The following is a 23,851-nucleotide window of genomic DNA, read 5'->3' on the forward strand; positions in this document are numbered from 1 at the left end:
GTTTAGTCCGAAGCCCGAGTTAACTATCACAAAACGGTTTTGATGGTAAATTTCCCCCGTGCCGCTCTATTGGTGGTGATAGTTACAGTGAGGCTTTATTCTTTAGTGAGAGTTAAAACCCTCTGTTCACCCAGCTAAATATCCCATTTTGGCACCACCACTGTCAAACTTAACTCCATCATCCCATTTTAAATTCCCAAGGAAGCTTTCACCCTAAGTCAGTCTATTGTTCCAATTTGAAATACTTAGATCCTTCATTCCTTACATTTGGCCTTGCTTACCCTCCCCCCCCATATGAGCCCTGACAAAGGATACTTCTCAGTTCACTCAGGGATGGGTCATAAGAATTACATGCCTGGCCTGCAAAAGGTATTTAACAATATACTTGTAGCAGGGCGGTCATCCTTCTCCGGTTAAAAGCCAGTCCTTGGGCAGCAGCTGAGAGCCAAGCAGGAAAAGGTGGGAGGTAGCCAATCAGAGCTGGCCAAGCCAGTATAAAAGAGAGCAGACCAGAAGGGGTAGTCAGTCTTTCTCCAGTCTTGGAGAGAGATGGACCTGGATGCTTGAAAGAGAAAAGAGTACCTTGGACAGCGCAGTGTTGGGGAAGGGCTGGAGGAGCTCCAGCCTGGTAACCCCCCAGGCAAAGGCCTTGCTTTCAGGGCTGGAAGAGGTATTAGGCTGTGGGGAGGCAGACAGGGAAGGAAGAGGCAACCCCTTGGCCGCTGATGGCCATTTCAGACTGCAGTTTGCCTCTGAGGGAAGGGGTTAGATGAAGACTGGCAGTGGGTCACTGAGGCAAGGTGGGCTTAGGGAATTGGGGTTCCCTGGGAAGGGGAGGACCCCGAGTGTGGAGGCACTGCTGTGGGGCAGTATCCAGGAGAAGGGGCACCGCAGGCTGGTGAGGGACACGGGGCCTGAAGTACAGTGGTGGAGATTGACCAGAGGGGCAGTTAATAGAGGATGCTCCAGGGCTGAAAGAGCTAATTCCCGGACAACCAGCAGGAGGCGCTGAGATGATGAGTGTGACCGCAGTGCTACAATACTTATTTATAAAACAATGTTTCCCCTTATTTGCCATATTTTTTTTCATTTATAGCCAGATAAGCCATAAGATGTACTAGTAGCTGCCATCTAATTCGATTCTGACACTGCATCTCAGGCTCTGCTTCACCCATGATTACATATAGGGCCCTCATCCCGCAGTATTTGAGCACCTCTGTCATTAATAGATATTTATCTTCACGCACCCATCTGAGGTAAGGGGAAGTCTTATTTCAATTTCTGGGCACAAGATAGAACAAGTGACTTGTCCATGATCACAGAGGAAACTTTTGGCTGAGCTGGGAATTGAGCTGGGATCTTTTAAGTCCCAGGCTAATTCATGGTGCACTAGACCAGTGGTTCTCAAACTAGGGTTGCTGCTTGTTCAGGGAAAGCCCCTGGCGGGCTGGGCCGGTTTGTTTACCTGCTGTGTCTGGAGGTTCGGCCGTTCGCTGCTCCAGGCCAATGGGAGCTGAGGGAAGCAGCGCGGGCCAAGGGACGAGCTGGCTGCCCTTCCTGCAGCCCCCATTGGCCTGGAGCGGTGAACCGTGGCCAATGGGAGCTGCGATCGGCCGAACCTGCAGACGTGGCAGGTAAACAAACTGGCCCGGCCCGCCAGGGGCTTTCCCTGAACAAGTGGCAGCCCTAGTTTGGGAACCACTGCAATAGACCATCCTTTCACACAGCCTAGATTAGGGGTTCTCAAACTGGGGATCGGCACCCCTCAGGGGGTCTTGAGGTTATTACATGGGGGGGAGGGCACGAGCTGTCAACCTCCACCCCAAGCCCTGCTTTGCCTCCAGCATTTTTAATGGTGTTAAATATATAAAAAACTGCGACCCCCCTCTTATAAATTAAAAACACTCAGAATCTTACTATGTGAAAGGGGTCCCCAGTAAAAAAAGTTTGAGAACGACTGTCCTAGATGGTTAGCCAGCCCTTCCCCTATGCCTCCCACACCAGCCTTCTTATGGGACTGATAAGGCATGGACTGAGTGGGAGTCCTGGTGCAATGGTCCTTGTTTTCAAGTAAGTAATAATAAAATAGTGAAGGAAAAGGTAAAAACTATGGGTCTGATCTAAAGTCCATCGACTCTAATGGGCTTTGGATCAACTGCTCTCAGTATAATTCTTTTTTTTCATTTTATATAGATACATACACATTTTTCCCACAAGGCATCAGTACCAATCAATACCTTTGTATCACAAACCTATGTATAAGCTCTGACTTTGTGCAAGGTGCTTCAGAACAAAAGGCAAACGCAGAAACTGTTAGCAAACTAAATGTAACAGGTTTCCTTTGGGGGTGAAGAAGAGTGTTCTCTTGTTTGTTCTGATACTTTGCTGACTTAAATTGCTCTGCAACCTAAAAAGCACACATGGAGCAATTACGGGTGATATCTTCTAGATTTACTTATTGATTTTCAGTCTCTGAAGTCTATGTTACACACAAAGGAAAATGTGTGTGTCAGTCCAGAAGCGTTGATCTGTTTGTGATTGTTGAGGGGCCATTGAGTAACAAAATTGGAACGTGATGGGAATGGCATTTCAAGAATTAAAATGATCTTTGCTTCAGCTGCAGTAGAGTAGGCTGTTTGGATAAGAGTCGGAAAGTGCAGATGCTTCTCCCAGAGGATCAAGAACTCTTTTAATTAAGAGAGCGAGCTAGAAATCTCATGAGTAGTTTCTTTTCCATGACGCCTAGAACTTTTGTTCTCTCTGGTTGGAAAGTAACACAATAGCCTTTTTCATGGTCTTTTTGCTCCTGGTCCCTTCAATAGCCAGGAAGTTTAGAGGCGAAAGTGGGGATCTGTGCAGGTGATACCCAAAGAAGAAAGAGAATTGACTTGTAACTGGAGCTTCAGGATGGTGGCCCGCACAGATCCAAACTCCCCATCTTTCTTCTCTTTTCTTCTGACTGTCTTTGACTTTTAAGGACACACAGAGAAACTTAAGAGTGGTTTATTGTTAGTTATAATACTTTATATACACACTCTCCCAAATGCTTACCTTCTGAGGAAGAATGTGTGGTATCTAATGGCCACTGCTCACCTAGGGGCATGCTCATCCCAAAAGTATTTGGTTCATCATTTTGAACAGTTACAAGCAAGTGACTTTAATTAAAAAAAAGACACTCAGCTGGACAAGAATAGCACGTTCAGATACCTTAATGTGGACAATAATCACAAGAACTTCAGCCTTCATGCTGCAGGGGAAGTGGTAATCAGTCTCTTGAGTGGGAAAGAAATTCGCCCCTATGGAACAGCATTCTAATATTGTCCCGGGCTGCATACCTGGTACAGTCTTGGTTGGAGAAAGGCTATTCTTTTCCTGTTTGGCAATTCCTATAGCTCTATTACAGCAGAGCATCTGTCCAGGTTTTCAGCCATAACTCTAAATTCCTTTGCTTCTATGCATTTGAATTCAAGGTTTAATGTTGTTTTGGGTCAAATTAATCCATAGTGTAATTCCATAGACTTCATTGGAGTTACATCGGGCAGATTTGGCCCCATGTTTTGCAGTGAAATTAATATCAGCTGTTAAACCTTTTAGCTGCTAATTAAATGGACTGTTTCTATGTAACCTACAAATCAGTCCATATTCTCATATCACTGCCAGATGGAATTTCATTAAGTTGCTTAAGTAATTATACAGAGATGGCAGCAATTAGCATTTCTGAATATTTTAGTTTTAGTGCATCTATAACTATCTTAGTCTGACCATTAATAAATATTTTAATGAAGTCTAGTAGAATTTACATTTGGCTTCACAGGGACGTTAAGTTGATAAATAGCTCAGTGAAGAAGAGTAAATTAAAGCTGACACTATTTGAAAATTAAAGCCCAGAGTTACTCTAACCATTTCAAAGTTATCCTCTAGCTCCTTTGAAATATACCAAGTCCATTTGTCAAGCAAACTTAATTCGTATCAAAGGCACTGGTTTAAATTCCAATTCGTTGGGGTGACTGATGGTGACACCCTCGCTTTCCCAGCCTTAATTTTTATTGCTTTTTACTCAGTACTTGGAATTGATTTTGACTTTGTGTGCCTTACGGCAACTTGGAAAGGAGGGGAACATGGTCTGGGGGTTAGAACACAGGGCTGAGTTAGGAGACTTGGGTTCTATTTCTGGCTCTGCAACTGATCTGATGTGTGGCTTTGAACAAGCCAGTTAATGCCCGTGCCTCAGTTTCCCCATCTGTAAAACGGAGACGATGATTCCTTACATTACATGGCACTGAGGATGGAGCAATTAAATGGAATTACACTTATGGCCGTGCCTTTATAGGCTATGTGAATCCTACTCTCTTACATCCTATTTGAGCCAGACCTTTGAACTAGAATCCACAACAAACCCAGCCATTACCCCAGAAGTTCTGACACTGGACTAAGCCAGGTGACATAAGTCTGTTAGACAATTGTAGATTCAGTATCTGGAACAAAACGCAGAACAGAAGTGCAACCACTGCAAAATGAAACTTGCCACAACACCCCAGTTTAAGAATTTCAAGGCCAAAGTGCTTTGGTGTAAAAACACAGGAATACACCTGGAGGTACGTAAACCAGTGAACAAAGGACATGTCAGTTGAGTTTGGGGCCTAATCTTTCTAGCACATGGAACATCCACTGAATCCAACCCCTTTGTGCACAAATACTCCCCATTACTTGGTGTATGGAAGTGTGCCCTACCTGAAGTACAGTATCAATATTTCATGTCGAGCTTTGATATAGTTTCATTATCTGCAGTAACATAAGGGACAATTTGCTCTTTGATGACGATAGAGAATGGGGAGAGGGTATTTTAATAGGACAATTTAATGTTAAACACTAAGGCCAGAAATTTCAGTTCCCTTAAGCAGAGGCCTGTGTTCTGCTAGATGCCTAGGACTGGGCATGATATTTTGCCTATGGAGGTTAAAAGTATTGTTTAGGCGCCTAGTTTAAAAAAGGGGGTATTGAAAGAGACAGTCTAGCAGACTGTGTGCCAAATTTCATTTCATTACGTGTGTAATCATCAGTAATACGTTAAGGTGTCCAATCAGACCAGTTCATAAAGTCCCTCAATTACACCTGCTGGAATTAGTTGTTCCAGAGAACTCATTGGGCCTTGTTCTGATCTGGCTTAAATCTAGTTTTATACGAGTCTATGCAGCGGCACTTGCTGATTTACACCTGATTTAGAATCAAGCTTATTTTATTTTATGTTGGTGAATATTAGTAGTAGTAATTAACAGGAATCCTATAACTCCACATTTATCAGACAGACACATCTAGTAATTGTGCATAACAAGCTGTGAGCATGCATATGTATTTATAGATTAGAATCCTACTATGAACATAAAAAAGAGGTAGACTGAGGGCCTGATTCTCTTTTCACAGCAGTGTAAAAGATAACTCCATTGGTATCAATAGTTACACTAATATAAATCTGGTCTTAGTAAGAAGAGAATTGGGCCCAATACAGATATAGTTCTAGAGGCTAGAAATTGACTATTACAGAGTTCCAAGTTGTATTAATGGCAACAGAAAATAGAAGGGAGAAGTGATTTAATGATACATAAAAACAACACATCTTAAATTGATTGCTATGGTAGTTGCTGCACAGATACTATTAATCAGATCAGCAATAATAAATTTGTCTGAACAAAAATAACTAATTCAGCTGACACACAGTTACGAATTTAGATGGGGACAGCATGTAGAAACAGCTACCTGCTTATGAAGGTGATGGAGGAATTACTGAGGTCTGTATTATCCAGAAGGTCAGACTATGTGATCAGACCAGTCCCTTCTGATCTTAAAATCTATGAATATTCCTTTAACTATTCTGTATGTGAGGTGGGGAGGTGGATACTTTCTGAACTGGTGGGTTTTGTGCTTACCTAAAAATAAAAATAAAAAATAGAATTCAGAAGAAGAGTTGCTTAAATTTATACTGTTTTATGTAAAGCCTCCGCTCAATCCAGTAGAATGCGATTGTAAGATTGTGTAACTTTTCAGTCACTGCTAGTATGAATCTGATCATTAAGTTCTGTAACCTTTTTGCAAACTTTGTACCTTTAGTTATTGTTAGCATAGCCCTTTAAGTTTTGTAACTTTTGCAAGCTTTGTAAACTTTTCAGTTACCACTCGTATAAATCTCCAAGCTTTGCAATATTCCATCACGCAATCAGAGAGAGTGTGAACAAGGGAGTGTGTGTGGGACTGGGTGGAGAGGAACTGCAAGGAGAAAAGAGCCTGGAGCCAGGTGTGTCTGATGTAATCTGCCCTGAGAAGGCAATCATGGGGTGCTGTAAAGAAAAGAAGAAACTGGTATGCATGAAAGGAACGAGGCCTGGAAATGCTTCTCGTGACAGACACAGAAAGGAAACTCAGCATATGTGACAGGAGCCGCCCAGTTCCAATAAAAGGAAGAAGGCATACACACAAGCCCCCTGCTTCTTGACCTGCTCGCTGGCCTGGTTCCGTGACCGCAGGTGGACACACCAGATCTACTATGCTTCGGCTTCTTGGCTTCCTGTGGTAACTCTCCGTCTGTGTGAGTATGGGGGTGCACGATGGTATGAATGCAATGAACGTGCATGAATAAGCTCCATCCCTTTTCTGTTTGATCCAATAGCGGTGTTTAATAAAACCAATACAAGTGTAACCCTGGGTTGGTTTCTAGGGAAACTGAGGTAACATATACTATTCCAGGCTTTTTAGGGAGTGGTTCAGTTCCAGCTATCTAAGATTATGCCTACACTACAAGCTCAAGGAGAGGTTCCCCTGCTTGTGTACATGTACTTGTGCTAGTTCTCATTGAGCACTACTGTAATACAAATAATACATTTCTGTATTTATTGTTCATTTTTTCCCCCTGGAAGCTAAAATGTAAATTTTTTTCTCATCAAGCTGATTTCTGAGAGCACGGGGAATAAATCCAGCTGTTAAAGAAGTTTAGGCCAAAAACTGAAATAAGATTATGTTCTACATCAGAGGTTGGCAACCTTTCAGAAGTGGTGTGCCGAGTCTTCATTTATTCACTGTAATTTAAGGCGTGCCAGTAATACATTTTAACGTTTTTAGAAGGTCTCCTTCTATAAGTCTATAATAAGGTTTTTAAAATGTTTAAGAAGCTTCATTTTAAATTAAAATGCAGAGCCCCCCGGACCGGTGGCCAGGACCCGGGCAGTGTGAGTGCCACTGAAAATCAGCTTGCTTGCTGCCTTTGGCACGCATGCCATAGGTTGCGTACCCCTGTTCTACATTTTACTGTACAGTTGAAGGAACACCCTCAGTAAATAGGCAAAAAGGCGTACAACGTCTACAAAGCTTGCTCTGAAAGCTCTCTGGTCATGTTATATACACAGTCAGTCAAACAATACAAGGGCTACACAATTACACAGATCAGTAGCCCCATTGAATTCATTTTGGACTCAGGATTTAGCCCATAGTCTCCCTGCAACTGGGTGACATACACCATGCTGCTTGGGAAATATCTTTGGAAGAGCTTCTGCAATACCTACAGACCTCAGTGGCAGTCGCAGCTGTGCCTCTCAGGGTCTGGTCTAGAGAATTTAAAATAATAAATAGCATGAAGTAAATATCCTAAGTATGCTGCAAGATTGGTGTGAAGCTGATCTGCTCCTGAAGGAATAATTATCCCCCTCCAAGCACAGTTTTCCCCGCCCTTGTATTGAAAATGACTTTCATTCTCCCACAACTCATTCCCGCCCCGTTACTGTCTTGACTGGAGGCTGTTAAGCTCTCTGTGGTACTGACTGTCTCCTAATGATAAACATGGCCTACCACAAAGGAGGCAGAAGCCTGGATCCTGGTTCAGGCTCATGAGTAAAGTGGGTTGGAAATGTTACAACAAAACTTAGTTTAGTTGAAAAATGGCGATTCGCTGAAGCGAAATGTTTTTGCTACATCGGTTACGCAGTTGACGAAACTGGTTGAAACACCATGTCGAGGGGCCACAGGTCTGCAGCATAGCGTCTGTGAGCCCAGGTTCTTGGGGCTGCTACGCCGGCTGCTTTGCAGCATTGATCCTGCTAGCCCCAGTGAAACCTAGGTGGAGCGTGGTCCCTCGGAGCAGCAAGGCTCCTTGCTCCAGGGAAGAGTCTAGGCCCCTGGGGAAGACAGAGCATACAGATAGAAATCCTTGGGTTGTGCTCAGGCACCCTGGTGATGAGTTTCATATAAGAACCTAGAGAGAAACACAAAGTACGTACTGTGCCTCACTAAAAACACAGGGTGAAATCCTGGTCCAGTTGACGTCAATGGCAAAACTCCCATTGACTTCAAGAGGGCCAAGATTTCATCAAGAGTAGTGAAAGAGCCTCTTCTGGCCTTGTTTTCCCTGATCTGCTCTGCCCTTCGGCCTCACTCCTGGGCTTTTCTTCAGCGTAGACTGGCGCTGGTGCCAAACCGTGTGTTGATTTTTGTGGGGTCAAAGATCTACAGCAGACTAGAATAAGAGGTGATGAATTAAATCCACAGTGGGTCAAATGGAAAAAAGAGTTAAACTTTGTTAACATGGCTGAAAGAATAATGCAGCAACACGGCTTTAGCACCCACATGGTCTTATTGCACATTCCGTATTTTTATGTTCTGTCACACTGTCTTTCTCGCTTTCTTTTACTTAATGTTCTCTTTTATTTAATGGACCATTAACAGATTCTTTCTATTTGATCTTCTTCTGAGCTGGCCACAGCTAATCTTTCAAAAATAAAACAACCCCCCAACCCTTCCCAAACCTTATTCATGGCACAGCTTCAGCTCTGATTTCAGTGATTTATTATAGCTGTGTTGCTCACACCACTGTAATCAAGGCTTGTCAGCATTTCCATTATAAGCTTCTCTTCCCAGGAGTCTATTAACTAGTCTGTAAAAAATTTGCCTGGGGTGGAAACTGGGCTGTTTTGAAGAACCTTTGTCATTTGTTGTAAGAGTGGAACACAGTAAGAGTACGTAGTTTCTTGATGCTTATGAAGTATGTTCTTAAGGCCTGATCCAAAGCCCACTGAAATCAATGAAAAGACTCTCATTGACTGCAATGGACTTTGAATCAGGCCTTCCTCTATTTAGTTAGCATAAGGTTTTGGGCTGCTACCCATCACCATAAAAGATTGGCAACAACAATCCAGTGGATTTTAGAGACTCCAGCTCTTCTTCCTTTCAGAGTTGCAGAAAAAAACTCTGCTTGGAGTTGAGTATCTCTTTCTATATTTGGTATGGGGGATTGGAGGAAAAGAGGAATGGATGGTAGTGAGAATGTTGCCTTAGTGCTAAAATGAATGTTTTATATTCTGTGCCAAAATATCCCGTGCGTCTTCAGTTGAAAATGACAGCACAGAGTAAGTCATAGGCACCTAAATAAGTAATTATTAGTAGAGATGAACCCAAACCTAAGCCCTGAGCCTGAAGACCCTTAACTTTGCTATCTAGCCTGAGATCTGGATTCAAATAACCCCTTCCTTTGGGCCTGCTGTTGGTAGGTGCTCAGTACCCTCAACGCTCAGTGATTTGGAGCTGAGGGCGACAAACATCTTATGATAGGTGCACAGCACCTTCCAGGATTTGGCCTTTTATAACTGACCCGGCCAAAATCTCAGAATTAAGTGCTCCTGAACACTGGAGGGTTTAAAAAGTCTGGTGGGTATCCCTTGAAGCAATGCATTTTGAATTGTGCAAATATTTTTTTAAAAAGACATTCTCTTGTATTAGAGAAGTTTTGGGTGCTGAGAAATACAAGATTGGGTCTGTGAGGTCAAGGGGGGCTAATGTCAATTGAGAGGCTATTTGTGCACTTTAAATACTGAACTGACGCTAAGGAGAGCTGGAGTCACCTCTGCTACAGACTTTCTGTGTGGCCTTGGGCAAATCACTGAGGGACAGATTTTTAAGTCTTTTGATGCCTAATGCCCATTTAAATCAATTGAGTTAGGCACCTAAATGCATCTAAAAATTTGGCCCTTCATATCTCTGTGCCTCAACTCCCCATCTGTAAAATGGGAGTAATAGTACTCTCTCTATCTGTCTACTCTCTTAAAATGTAAGTTTGTTTGGGCAGGAAGGATTCTCATTATGTGTCTATGCTGCTTAGCATAATGGGGCCCTGATCAGGGTGGCACTTGGATCTGCAAGGAGGCTATGTCCGTTTCAGATTTGCCAAGATTTGCTGGGGCCCTTAAGTGCTATTCTAATGCTAATAATAATAATTGTCAGTTTTCATTTTATAAGCATCCTCTAATTTGTTTGGAGGTGTTTAGAAAAAAGCTTTGAATGCCTGTCTAAATCATCATGTCCTCAATGTCTGTCTGAAGCTTCATGATCTCCTGTGAAGCTACTTAGATTAACTTTGCATTTGGTGATGACCACCCTCAAATGTAGCATGAGTTAGGAATTAACTTTTTTTTTTCCTGTCAAAAAAGAACAACCTCTTCAGAGCAGAAAGTAATGTGAACATTAATCAAAGCTTACAAGTCAAACTGATGCCATCAGTTTCAATAAGAGGAAAGAAAAACCAGAAAACATGAAAAGCCAGATCCTGCCCTGTGACGGGGTGTACCAGGCTCAGAGGCCCCCTGCTGGAAGCCTCAGGGTCCTACCACACCCTGTCCCAGAAAGGAGCAGTGAAGCTAAGTTCTCCAAGTGGCCTAGAGAGACTGTTCAGGAGGCAGCCAATCAGGGAAAGGCTGCAGGGAGCAGCCAATCAGAAGATTGCAGACCATCTAAAAGTAGCTGCAGTGCTAGAGTCAGGCAGCTGCCGTCTGGAGCTGGAGGTGCATTGATGGTGTTCCTGGCTGGAGGACAGAGTTACAGGACTGCAGACAGAGCAGTTGCTGATAGGGACAGGTGGAGCTCTTGGCCCAGTTAGGGCAAAACCATTGCCTCCGTGGCGGAAGTCCTGGGGGTATGGCTTAATACCAGGGCTGGGACTCTTTAAAGACTGCAGACTGAGACTTTACCATTGAACTGTTTATCCTGGAAGGAGTTTTGTTTTGTTGAAAGCCCACAGACTGTGTGTGAGACTTGGCTGGAGGGCTGAGTCACCAAAACTGCCTGAGAAACCACCGACAGGAGTTGCCACACCCGGCCAGGGGGTGCTCACAGGTGAGTGCCACCCATTACAGGCCCACATTAGAGTCAATTTAGGTAATCAATTCCATGGGAGCACAACTGGGCTCTGTGTGTGTCTACCACTGAAGCCAAAGGCAACAATCCTATTGACTTCAATGAGAGCAGGAGTTGGCCCTTGCTGTGGATCAACAATAACATTGAGGTCTCGGAGCAGTGTTCATTCAGTCAAAACTCCCCTGACATCATTTACCTGAGTAAAAACTGAGTGAGGACTTCAGGGTTTGGCTTGCTGCCAAACTCTTTGTCACTAGGGATTACTAACATTCATCATCACTAGGAATATGTTGCTAACCACAAAGAGATAGTTTAGTCATCGGTGTCTGATCTTTCCACATTGGTATTTTCCTGAAGTATTCAGGCCATGCAGTGAAGGTTTCAGAAAGCAGAGCATACCTCTCCCGCTGACTATTTTAAACAGTACATTTGTAAAATGAAGTCTCAAGATTGAGGAATTCCTGTTTAGCTCAGAGCCATTTGTCTGTGTCCTGCGTCTATTGCTATGAGAGTAGCCAGTGGCAGATACACCGTTTTCATAAAATGGCTTGCTGCCTCCTACAGCACGCTATTGCCGTCCAGGTGTTGCAGAGGCTCTGCAGTGTATCTCAAGGAGGAGTATTACCTAAAGAAGTTACAAAACAGCATTTCAGCACTGGATGGTGAGGGGCTTACCAAAGAAGAAACCATGCAATCTTTCATGCATTTATTTGCTGCAGTTTCCATTTGTAAAGCAAATTAACAAATATTGCTTGCTGAACAGTAACCTGCATCTCGGCTTCATAGAGAAAAGTTTAAAGGAATCAGTGCAGACCTTTGGTCTGCAGTGATCTCTGGTTAGAGCAGAGGTTTCAGCTGTATCCTTTTTTTTTTTTTTAAGCGCGAGAGGCAGAAGATGATGCAGATACTTATTTTTGTCAGTTCATTTCTAGTGTTAAGTTACCAGCAAATTTGAGGTATCTCTCTTCAGTTTGGCACTGATTTTAGCTTCACCAAAGGAATAATTCCATCATTTCCAATGCATTCAGCTACTGTACTAATGGTATACTTGTGGTGGGGATATACAGTAGTGGAGGCAATAAGTGCTCTAAGCTTATTGCCTAGATTTGCATCACTGTACAATTTCCTGAACACGCTTTCTTAGCAATGGGGGATATAAAAATTCAGAAGAACAAAGTGATTTCCTTTGCAAGTTTGGAAGTAGGCGAAGAATATGCTTTGAGCATGCATCCAGACTGGCAAACTTGTAAGCACCCTAGATACATATGTAAGACATGCTATGTCCCAAAACCTGTGTCTAGATTTAGAATGGGGCTCGGAGGGGCTGAAACTTCTCTCAAATCTTACAAGATTGGGCGAGTCCATGAGATGATTTTTAATCTATTTTTGTAAGAGGTTTTCATCAGACCCAACATGGAAACAGAACATAAACTCTTTTTAAATTGGCTCAATCCCAGAACCAAAATAGGTTCATCTTGAAATTTTGAAGTGGTTTATATGAATTCTAGGTTTTCCTCTTCTCTGAAGATGTTATATCAAAACATTCCCAATTCATTATTTTAAACTGACAAACTCTTTTTTGCAATTATTTTTGGCTGCTACTGAAAACATTGGCAGTGTCTAGTACCATAACAGATCTTTTGTGTGCAAAGTCAAGAAATAGAGTATTTTTCACCCCTAATTTATTCAGCACACCATGAATTCTCCTGGTTCCACAGTTCTCCTCTTCCTTCTCATCAAGTATTAAAAAAAAACTGACCTCAGCTTTAGTTCAGGTTTAAAGGGTTCTGGATCAGGACCAAGGTTTTGTTTGATTTCCTCTGAGTGCCCTTAATTACTCCAAACTCTTTGTGGGTTTAGTTGCAACCCTTAGGAAGAAAATGGGGGCAGTGACAAAGGGATAAGGCCGTAGAAAAATAAAGGGTTATGGCCTAGGGCAGGGAGAAGTGAAAATAGTCTCCATGGTATTTTTGATGGTTGTTAGTAGTAGTATAAACCAGAAAGTTGTGCCTAAATGAAGGATACACTGATCTGTTCTACTTAACCCATCATTCACTCAGTAATACAGTATGTACTTCCTCTCTACTCACATTCTGCACAGTTAGTTCATGGACACATCCTGACCACAAACAATGTCCAAAGGTTGGACTTGCTCCTGTTGAAGTCTGCAGCAAGTCTGTTGATTTAATGGGGAAGCACCAGACCCTAAATGATTAGAAAATGGGTAAGTGGAAACAAGTGGTTGGTGTGTGTGTGTGTGTGTGTGTGTAATACACATATTTATGCCAAAAACACACAAACCAAAACACTCTTTGTTTTTCTGATTTTTAGTTTTTTTTTCTATGCAAAGTTGAAACTTTTTGACATTTTTTGCAAAACTTTTTGTTTAGTCAAAATTGCTGAATGTTTGCAATCAGCGTTACATTATAAATATTTAATAAATTATCTTTAAAGTGTTTTTGTTTCAGTGGGAACTGAAATACTGTGTTCCCTTCCAGTTCCACCTTAAAACAGTCAGTCCATGTACAAACTAAACAATACAGGGAAGTTCAAATGATACTGAAATACAACAGTTACGTGATAATGCTTTAAAAGAGGTAAATAGTAAGCGTCGAGATAGCAATGTTTCAGCTTGAAGGTGCCCTTTGAATACCTTAGCCAAGAATCTCATGGGAACACAAACTCTAATTAACTTTAGCTGCAGAACACACCCATGAAATGTAAGTATTATTATCCCTATTTTATACCTGGGGCAATGGAAACTGAGTGGGAGACATGGAGGAGATTGGACTGGGATCCATGGGGAGAGGAGAGACTGGAAGGTGGTAAAGAAAAGGGTGGGAGGGGACACTGAGATCAGAGGAGGAGCTTGTGGGAAGGGAGATCGGGACTGGGTGGACAAAGACTAGGGACCAGTGTAGGGCAGGGGTGGGGGGAAGGGAACAGCTTATGTGACAAGGAGCTGGGAGGGGGGAATTGGGGAAGGAGGGGGGCGTGGATTTGGATTCTGATAGCAAGCTCAGAGAGTGAGACTAGTCTGGGACTGAGATGAGAAGCTTGGGGAGTGGATCGTGGGACTTGGGGTAGGCAAGAAGAATGGGACGGGGAAAGGAAGAGGTTGGAAGGGGCGGTACAGAAGGGATACAGCTTGGGAATGGACTGTGTCCACTCAGACACGTTCCCCTCCAGAGCCGGGGATGGAACCCAGGATTCCTGAGTCTCACCATTCCTCTGCTGTCATGTCAGCCATGTCTGTGAAACACACTCTAAGCGATGATTTACATTGATGCCGCTTACCCCAGTTTCAAGCAGGGGTGCACTGCACTGGTACAGCTAGTGGTTTGGACTGTGTCTATAAGGGGTTTGCACTGGGGAAGCTACCTCTGTGGTTGGCGACCAATGTCTGTGACAAGGACAAATCCTCATATAGATCCCCAGACCGTGGTCTCGGGTAAGCACTGTAGGATCGTGGTGATAGGCTTGAGAGCTGGAATCACAATCCTACCTTCCTAAGAGATGTCAGCTTGACAGCGGTGATGGGACAAAGCATTTAGACAGAAGGCTGTAAAGAAAATTCTCCTCGTCTGGGGGCGGTCTCAGTAACACACAAGGGTTGTTTTCTGAAATGTTTAGATGGTTTTTTGTTTTTAAATTTGATTCAGAGCCCTTTGTTCCCTAGAAACTAAATAACAGACGTGACTCAGCAAGAATGTCCCCTGGGCTGGTTAATGAGCATATCGGTGTCTTGTTTTTGCCATTGTTCAAAACTCTGGCCAGACGTTTTGACAAATTGGTTTTCTGCAGCTTCTCATCATGAGGGGCTGGATGCTCAGAGGGTGTCTGAGTCCCACAGTCAGTCGCTTTACTGGTTAGTTACAAAATACAATCCAAGCGCTGACTGTGAAAGTTGTCAGCCTTTGGCTCTAAATGGGCTTTCCCAGGGCTCAGCAGAGGGAAGCGTGGATGGAGTCAGAGATGATTTTGTGCATATCAATGTAAGCTGGTGGCCCTGTACGCCTACAGTGAAGTCAAGTGTATTGTCATTAATCTAGTTTGAAGTTTGTATTGCAAGTGAGTTTTGTAGCCCCCCTGGCAGGAGGTCTTGCAGCTAAAGCATCGGAGTGGGAGTCAGGAGATCTAGGGTTGATTCCCAGCTCTGCCTCTGACACGCTGTGTGAGCTTGAGTGAGCTCCTTAGGGCTATATTGTGTCTTTAAGTCTCAGCTGTTGGCACCAACCCTGTGGGAGCTCTGGGATGCATTGTGCTTTGAGCTGGGTGATGCTGACTCCAGTTTCAAGCAGGGGTATTGTACTCCAAGCACAAAGCATCCCAGAGCTCTGTGGGTATGCAGGGCAAGTGAGGCCGTTTGCCCCACCCTCGCCAAAGTCACAGCATCCACTCTCTTCTCTGGAGTCCTGTCTGGAGGCGGGGGAGGGCAAACCACACTGATACTGGAGAGGCCAGTAGTGCTAGCCTCACCCTGTTGAACTCAGGAGCACACGAGGACTGTGCTGTGTCCGGCTTCCATACAGGGATACAGAAAAGAGCAGTTCCTTGTGCCCTCATCCCTACTTTCTACACAGCTTTCCACTATCTTCTCCTTAATAGCTCTGGGCCTTAGTTACTCCACTGCAGATATTACCGTGCTCAAAGGGCTGTGGTGAAGCTTAATTCCTTAATTTTGCCAAGGTCCGTGAGGTGTTGGGCTAGAAGGGCAAAGCCTTGTTAATATTATTCATTCTTGCCTGTCTTTGTGTGTCTGAGATGTTCCTAAATGAGAGAACTGACTTTGTACTGCTATTAATTTGTTTTACAGTAGCGCACAGAGGCCCTAAATCCAATCAGGTGCTGTATGAATTTTCCCCTTCTGTGTTTGCTCCTCTTGGATAGCTGCTGTTAACTCATGCAAGATAGTGAGTTACCCACCCAAAGCAAACTGTGGAATTGATGCAATACAAACATAAAGCAAAGTGTCCACAAAATAACTAAATCACCAGGGAGGACTGGCTTGCTTGTACATGCTGTGCTAGGCTGCAGGCCGGTGCAAGGAGCATGCACACACAGACACATGTTGCTTCTGCATGGGTAAGTGCTTTAGTAATGATAGCACAGAAGTAGGGCTGACTCTCTTCTAGGTATATTGAAGCTATCAACACGTAACCCTTTAAGATCCTACTACTGCAGTATGCAGACTGCAGGATCGAGGAACCATGATCTTAAGCAGTGTAAAATACCGATGTGGTTACACTAGGGAAAACAGTTTTGGAAACACAGAGATGCACTGAACAAGCTGCCAGTATTGGAGAACTAGAATATCTTCCTATTATCCCACAAGCTGTCACTATTTGTAGCTCTTTATGGAGGAGACACATTTGGGAATGGAGCACATACGATTGCAGCTAGATTTTGTGCTGCTAGTTTTTGTGCATCAGTTTAAAGCAGGGGTCTCAAACACGCGGCCCGCGGGCTGCATGTGGCCCACAGTTATTAGCTGCAGCCCGCCAAGCTCCCCGCGCCCCCCTCGCCTCCCCAAATTATTTCCTGCGGCCGCCAAGCTCCCCTCCCCCCAGCATGCTGCGTCCCTGCTCCTCTGCCTACCTCCAGGCGCTTCCCGCCACCAAACAGCTGTTTTGCGGTGCTTAGCGCTTTCCAGGAGGGAGGGGCAGGAGCGGGGAGACGGGTGCTCAGGGGAGGGAGCGGAGAAGAGGTGGGGCAGGAGCAGGGATTTGGGGAAGGGGTTGGAATGGGGGTGGGGCCTCATGGAAGGGGTGAAGTGGGGGCGGGGCCGGGGGCAGCGGGGTGAGGGGAATGTCAGTGATGTGGCCCTTGGGCCAATGTACTAGTCCTCATGTGGCTGTCATGGTCATTTCAGTTTGAGATCCCTGGTTTAAAGGCACCTTTGATAATGGAATCATACATCTATTTAACTTTATATTAATTATTGTATGTGTATCTGCTGACAGACCAACTGATGATGCTTCCACTACTTTCTTCTGCTTCTACAAACCGAAAACTATGCTGGTGCCCAATATTTAAATCCATCAAATGGAAAATATGAAAGATTAGGTAGGGGGGATAATATCTTTTATTGGACCAACTTCTGTTGGTCGAAGGTACAAGCTTTTGAGCTCTACACAGCTGCTCTTCAGGTCTCCTGGGACCAACCTGGCTACAACTACACTGCCAACAGCAAAGGAAAATGTGTAATTCTTGAAAGTTTAGCTGTTTAGCTTGTCCAGCATCTTGTGCCAGCACATCGAACCGGATATTATGCTGGTTTACTATTATGCTTTGCATTTGATTAATTTTAGTGCTCACAAAAGTGAAAGATTATCAGCCTTGAATAAAGCCAGGCATAATATAGAAAGGTACTATGCATGTTTCTCCATGCTGCAACTCAGTTCTAACCTACTGCACTGCTGTGTATGTCCTGGATATTTTCCCCCATAGCAAAACCAAATTAAAAGGGTACATGCAGGACTTTGGTAACTCGTTTTGCCTGGACACTTCTCCACACAGATGTGAGGAAACGGATGCTTTATTTTCAAATATTAGAATTCTGCTTGCTGAAGGACAGCATATGTCCAAGTTGTATGAAAATATATCTACATCTATTGCACAGTAATTCTGTATTCGGATTCCTTTTTTTTTTTAAAAAAAACTTCTTTCTAAAATGAAAGATGTGGGTCTGAAAGCTTTGGGGTGGAAGTCTGCTATTCATCTACGTACAATGGCAATGCAAGCCATTCCTCAACCTGGTTCTGGAGGGACCTACTTCTCAAGGTGAGAGATTTTCAGTTTCCACAGCCCACTGGGTCTTGGAGGGAGGGATAGCTCAGTGATTTGAGCATTGGCCTGCTAAACCCAGGGTTATGAGTTTAATCCTTGAGGGGGCCACTTAGGGATTTGGGGCAAAATCAGTACTTGGTCCTGCTAGTGAAGGCAGGGGGCTGGAGTCAATGAAGGTCCCTTCCAGTTCTAGGAGATAGGATATCTCCATTAATTTAATTTTTTTTTAAACTTTCAGCTGAGAATCCCAACCAGGGTTACACTGTCCTTTCTGATGGCAATTTTTAGTGATAAAGACACTTAGCATCAAATTCTGGCCCCATTCATGTGAATAGGAGTTTTCCCATTTACTTTAATGGGGACGGGATTTCACCCTGAGTCACTAGCTACTGGATTAAGAGCTACAACTTGCTTCATTTACCATTGAACAACTGTTGGATGATAACTTTTCAACTGGTTGGAGTTAACCCAGTGATCTGGTCATGAAGGACCCACGTCCCATTACCTATCTTGTATTATGAATGTTAAGGGTTAAAGATGAGCACACCCTTTCAGATGCGCACTTTTCTCAGTCCCACCCTGAGTCAGAAGTAATAAATCCGTGGCCACTTAGAAATGTCCTGGGGGTCACTAGTCTGTATAGTCCAGTTGGAACTTTATGGCAAGAGCTAGGATCAAACTCTGATCTTCCTGTTCCAGAAGCCCTGACTCTTCTGACTTCAGGTAAAAGAGAAGCTGCTAAAACTCTAGTAGTACCCAGAACCTCTGAACTATAGTTGAATATACATGCCAGCCAATAGGCTAATCGTTTTACAGTATGCTGCACTAGACTGTGAATATAACCATTTAATTAATGTAGTGGTACTTTTAGACTTGCATTATTTTCCAGAGAATATAAATCATTATATACGTACTGCTCCTCTTAAAATGAAACTGTCCTCTCAACCATAGCGCTTATTAATTACCTTATAATGACTCTTCTCCAGACAACATCTGATTACTTCTTACAACACACTCAGATTCATAGCACTGGGAATAGATGAGTGCTCAATGGATGAGTCCCATTATAATTAATTATTTGGCACAGCTTAATACCATTAGTAGGCAAAGCTAATTTTTTTTTTGCCAGTGAGTATGTCCATCAAAGAGATGAACAGTAGTTTAATTCACAGTATGGTAGTAATGAGGATAAAAAGACACCCAGGACATGTATTGGGGAAACAGAGAAAGTTACTGGTGCCCCTCTTTTATGGTTCTGTAAATGGCTAATACCAATGGCCTGTCCTTGGAATGGAGAACATGTAGAATGACTAAACCCTTTCCATTCTATAGTTAAAACTATGCTCTCAACAAATCTGGTGACTATCTTGTTAAACATAGTAGCTGCAATCAGTGAGGACAGAGATCTTTTCCCTTAAAAACCATGTTATTGCCATAATATACAACTTGCTATAGGGTAATCCATAGCACCATTTGGCGACCATGGTTCTCAGAGAGGTTTTCTGCCATCACACAAACAGGATCTTACAAACACCGTCTGTTTTCCGTATACAGAACAATTATGTATTTGTTCCTCTTTCTTTTCGTCTGAGCCCTAAGTACCATTCGGTTTCACAAGACATGAAAAGTGTTCACAGAAAAGCCCTTTTAATAAAAAGAGTGAAATGTTACTACTCAAATATTTTTCCAAGGGAAGCTTCTCAGACTGCAGGAGAGACATGTTTTTCCAACTAGCTAGATTAGTCCAAAATCCTGTGAAATGAAAAATAGAAATTAATACAAATATCTTGGATTTACAGCCACCTGGGTTTGGATTTTTTGGAAATTCCCTTTGTTCCTAATTTTTCTCCTCTTCAGACACCCGTTTACTTTCTCGGTTTCCGTCTGCATCCAGAGGACACACTGCTCCTTCTTTTTAGACTGTGAAATTCCATTTCTGCTGCTTCCAAGGCCTGTGTTGTGCCATCTGCACACAATGTACTTCAAGATCTCCTCATCTGCCTCTGCTCCCAGAGCAATCTGGCTAACTCTAGTAACAAAATAGCCACCCTTCCCCCCAGGAAGGAGAGATCAGGTTCCCTAGGAAACTTAGCAGTGATCGATACCAGGCCTGTGCAAAGCCTATTGGATTCAATGGAATCTATCTAAGGGCAGGTCTTCACTACGGGGGGGGGAAGGGTCGATTTAAGATACGCGAATAGCGAAGCTGAATTCGATGTATCGCAGCCGACTTACCCCGCTGTAGGGACGGCGGCAAAATCGACCTCTGCGGCTTCCCGTCGACGGCACTTACTCCCACCTCTGCTGGTGGAGTAAGAGCGTCGATTCGGGGATCGATTGTCGCGTCCCGACGGCACGCGATAAATCGATCCTCGAGAGGTCGATTTCTACCCGCCGATTCAGGTGGGTAGTGTAGACCTAGCCTAAGGTACTTTTATACCTGTCTAAGGTACCCCCAGAACCATGAGCACTTCACAGTGTTTAATGTATTTATCCTCCCAGCACCCCTGTGAAGTAGGTGAATACTACAGTATTATCCTAGGAAACTGAGGCACAGAGACAAAATTACTTGCCCTAGGTCAAAATTACTTGCCCTATCCCTCCTTGGGGGGAGGGATAGCTCAGTGGTTTGAGCATTGGCCTGCTAAACCCAGGTTGTGAATTCAATCCTTGAGGGGGCCACTTGAGGATCTGGGGCAAAAATCAGTACTTGGTCCTGCTAGTGAAGGCAGGGGGCTGGACTCAATGACCTTTCAAGGTCCCTTCCAGTTCTAGGAGATGGGATATCTCCATTAATTATTTATTATTGCACACAAAATCTGTGGCAGAGCAGGGAACTGACTCTGACAGCGTCCTAACCAGTGAATCAGCCTTCCTTTCAGTTGAAAGATTTCCCCTTGACGTCCATGGGCTTTGGTTTGGGCTCATTTTACAGCGAGGCATAGGTGGGTGTCAACTTCTGTTGACTCCAGCCGTGCAGGAGTCTAGATGACTGAATGGGAGGGGAAGTACTGGAAGCTTTAGTAACTGAAGGCCAATGCCAGTTGTACATGGGGGTAGCAGAGTCCGAAAGAGTCTGGCTGAGGGTTTTGAACAGAGCTATGTCCTGGGGTTCTGTGCTCCACCTGCACTTCACTTTGGAGTGTGCCGTATCTGTTCAGGAGTGCAGCACCCAATAGGCTGCCTTCGGGGTGTGTGGAATTTATTTCTCTTCCCAAAAAGAAATATTTCTCTGCAAGGGCTGGATTCCACTCTCAGCTATTGGAGTGTAAATGCAGATCAACCCCCTTGACTTCAATGGGACTGTTCACGTGAGTAAGGGCCATCCCGAGTGTAAGAGTTGCTGAGTCTGTCTGCAATGAGCTGAAGCATTTCCTGAGACAATCCTCGGCTTTACCTTCAGTCATCGGAATCCACGTGTTAAGCCAAAGCAGAGGAGCAGTGTGAAAATGTTGCTTAGCTCTTCAGAGCAACTCTAAGGGCAGCTTCAAAGCAGGGAGGAAGATTGGACCTCTGAGAGCTAGATTCTGATCTCAGCTACACTGGTGTAAATGCAGCTTGCTTACAAAGTACTACTCAGTGTGAGTCTTCGCAGCAGAATCAGGGGGCCAAATGCTGCAGTCCTCTTTCAGCCCCCTCATCTTGCAAACATGCACGCTATTAATTTTGGTGTTTACAAGCTTGGGGCCTCCAAACCATGATTAACTTCCATGGGAGTTCTGACTGTGGAAGGGCTGCGAGATTTGACCCTGGGCCTGGCTCTGGAGACCTAGCGAAGCTGTTAGTTAAGCTAAATCACTTTGTGGGGTGAGCTAAGCAGTACAGTGGGTTAATACAATGGCCTTTATTCTCTGGACATCTGTGTTCAAATACTGATGAGATCACAATTGAAAATGTGTGTGCTGGTTCCTCCTACAGCAGCTCCTAGTGCTTCACATCCCAAAGCCATCCAATAATTCATCCAAATTGCCATTCTGTGCTCATAGACCCAGGACTTGGGTAGCAGGGAACATTTCAGGTCAGGCTTAAGCGCTAGGGGAGTGAGATGTGCTCCGTGCCTAACTGCCCTATTCTGGCTCTCAGCCAATTTTATTAGTTTCTTAATCTCGTGAGCAACCAGTTCACACATCTGCTGAGACTCCACACAAACTCCGTGTGAGGAAAAGGAAGAAAACAGAAGCATCTCCAGGGCTGGTTAGTGAGAGCTCCCCAGCCCAGCAGAGGTACAAAGAAGAACCGCTCCCCTGTCTGTAGGGATACTGCTGTATAGGGTGACCAGACATCCGGTTTTTAAAGGGACAGTCCCATATTTAAGCCCTCTTGGAGGTGTCCCGACTTTTTCTTAAAAATGGGCAAATTGTCCTGTATTTTCTGTCTCCTCCCGTCAGTACTGGTGGGTCCTGCTGCTGGCTGGATCTCTGCTCGCCCACTAGTGGTGAGTAAGGGGTGTTTATCCAGTGGCCGACAATGGGGGTGGGTGTGCAAGGCTGGTGGCAGGGCGAAGATGCAGCATGTGGGGCCAGCCGCTCCCCCTGCTGGTCTGTCAGCCCAGCCCTGCTGCATGCAGGCTCTCGGCCAGCAGGGCCTCGCCCCCGCCCGTTTCTGGCCGGCGCTGACTGCGCGCTGTGAGCTGCGGTGGCTGGTGAGTGTGGGCAGGTGCCAAACAGCAGCCAGTTACGTGTCACCTCTGCTGCCCACCCATTGGCCCTTTATGTGCTCCCCCTCTCACTGTCCTCTCCCTGCTTTGCCCCTTCACCTCTCTCCCCCTCTCCCTCCCCCCCCCAACTCCGCTGTTCCTCCATATCCACTCCGGCAGGGCACATACCGCTCTCAGCGCTGTGCGGAAAACCAGCCCCAGGTCGGAGCGCTTAGTTTACCAACTGCCTGGCCGGCAGGCTCCTTCCTTCCCCCTCTGCCTCTGGTTGGGCTGGCGCCCTGGGAAAGCCCAAGGCCTTCCGGCCCAGGCACTGGCCAGGAGGAGCCGAGCCCTGCATGTGCCAAAGCCCCGCACAGCGCTGGCACAGGGGAGCCTCTCCACCCCCCAGCTAGCTCTGGAGTGTGGGAGAGAAGCAATTTCCAGCCTGTTCCCACCCCGACCCTGTAGGCTCCACATCAGCCTCTGGGGCAGGGGCTTAGCACCCTCTTCACCCGATCTCCCCTCCCCCTCACTGCCCTGGGCCCTGCCCCCAGGGAGCGTGGGGCTGCTCCATCCCCTAGGCACCCTCCCCTGCTCAGCCTCCTTTCTGGCTGGGTTTACTGAAGCCCCTGCAGTCAGGTTCCCTGGGCCCGAGTGCACAATGCATCTTTAGGGCTTAACCCCTTCCTGCCCACGCTGTAGCCAGAGGCGGCTGGGTTATGTAGTGTGACCAGACGTCCCGATTTTATCGGGACTGTCCCGATATTTGCTTGTTTGTCCCGCGTCCCGACCAATGTTAGGTTGGGACCCTGGACAAACAAGCAAGGCTCCCGCACACAGGCGGAGCCCGGAAGGGCTCGTGCCCCACCCCCGCCCCGGCTCCGTCCCCCATTGGCTCCCTCCCCAAATCCCCGCCTCTTCCTAAGCTCGGGAGATGCAGGGGAGCGTGGGGCCGGGGGGAGTGTGAGTCCGGCCTGGCCCCGAGCAGGCAGGACTCAGGTGCAGTACCTGGAGGGAGAGTAGGGGGGGCGGCCCGCAGGGCCAGGCGGCAGCTGTTCTCCCCACCTGGGCAGCGGGACTCGGGAGCAGCCGCTGCTGCAGCTCCCACTGCCACGGGGAGGAAGTGGCCGCTGGCCAAGCACGTGGCGCTCGGCGGCTTCGGCTCTGGCGCTCGGGCCCGAACCCCCCGGGCCCGAACCCCCTGAGCCCTGGCCTGCTGCCGGGACCCAGCAGCACGCACGCTGCGCACAGCCCCTGGCC

General features: G+C 45.4%; 1 long non-coding RNA gene across 3 annotated transcripts in view; it reads left to right on the forward strand.

The window, feature by feature from the left end:
• The first annotated feature begins 10,823 nt into the window (after positions 1 to 10,823).
• Positions 10,824 to 23,851, forward strand: part of LOC128843366 (uncharacterized) — a 77,154-nt gene continuing 64,126 nt past the window's right edge. For all 3 annotated transcript variants that reach the window (XR_008446233.1, XR_008446234.1, XR_008446235.1), the window contains exon 1: positions 10,824 to 11,145. This is a non-coding gene — a long non-coding RNA (uncharacterized LOC128843366). The remainder of the gene's footprint in view (positions 11,146 to 23,851) is intronic.

Source organism: Malaclemys terrapin, chromosome 9 (assembly GCF_027887155.1).
Source record: "Malaclemys terrapin pileata isolate rMalTer1 chromosome 9, rMalTer1.hap1, whole genome shotgun sequence".
Classification (NCBI taxonomy): domain Eukaryota; kingdom Metazoa; phylum Chordata; order Testudines; family Emydidae; genus Malaclemys; species Malaclemys terrapin.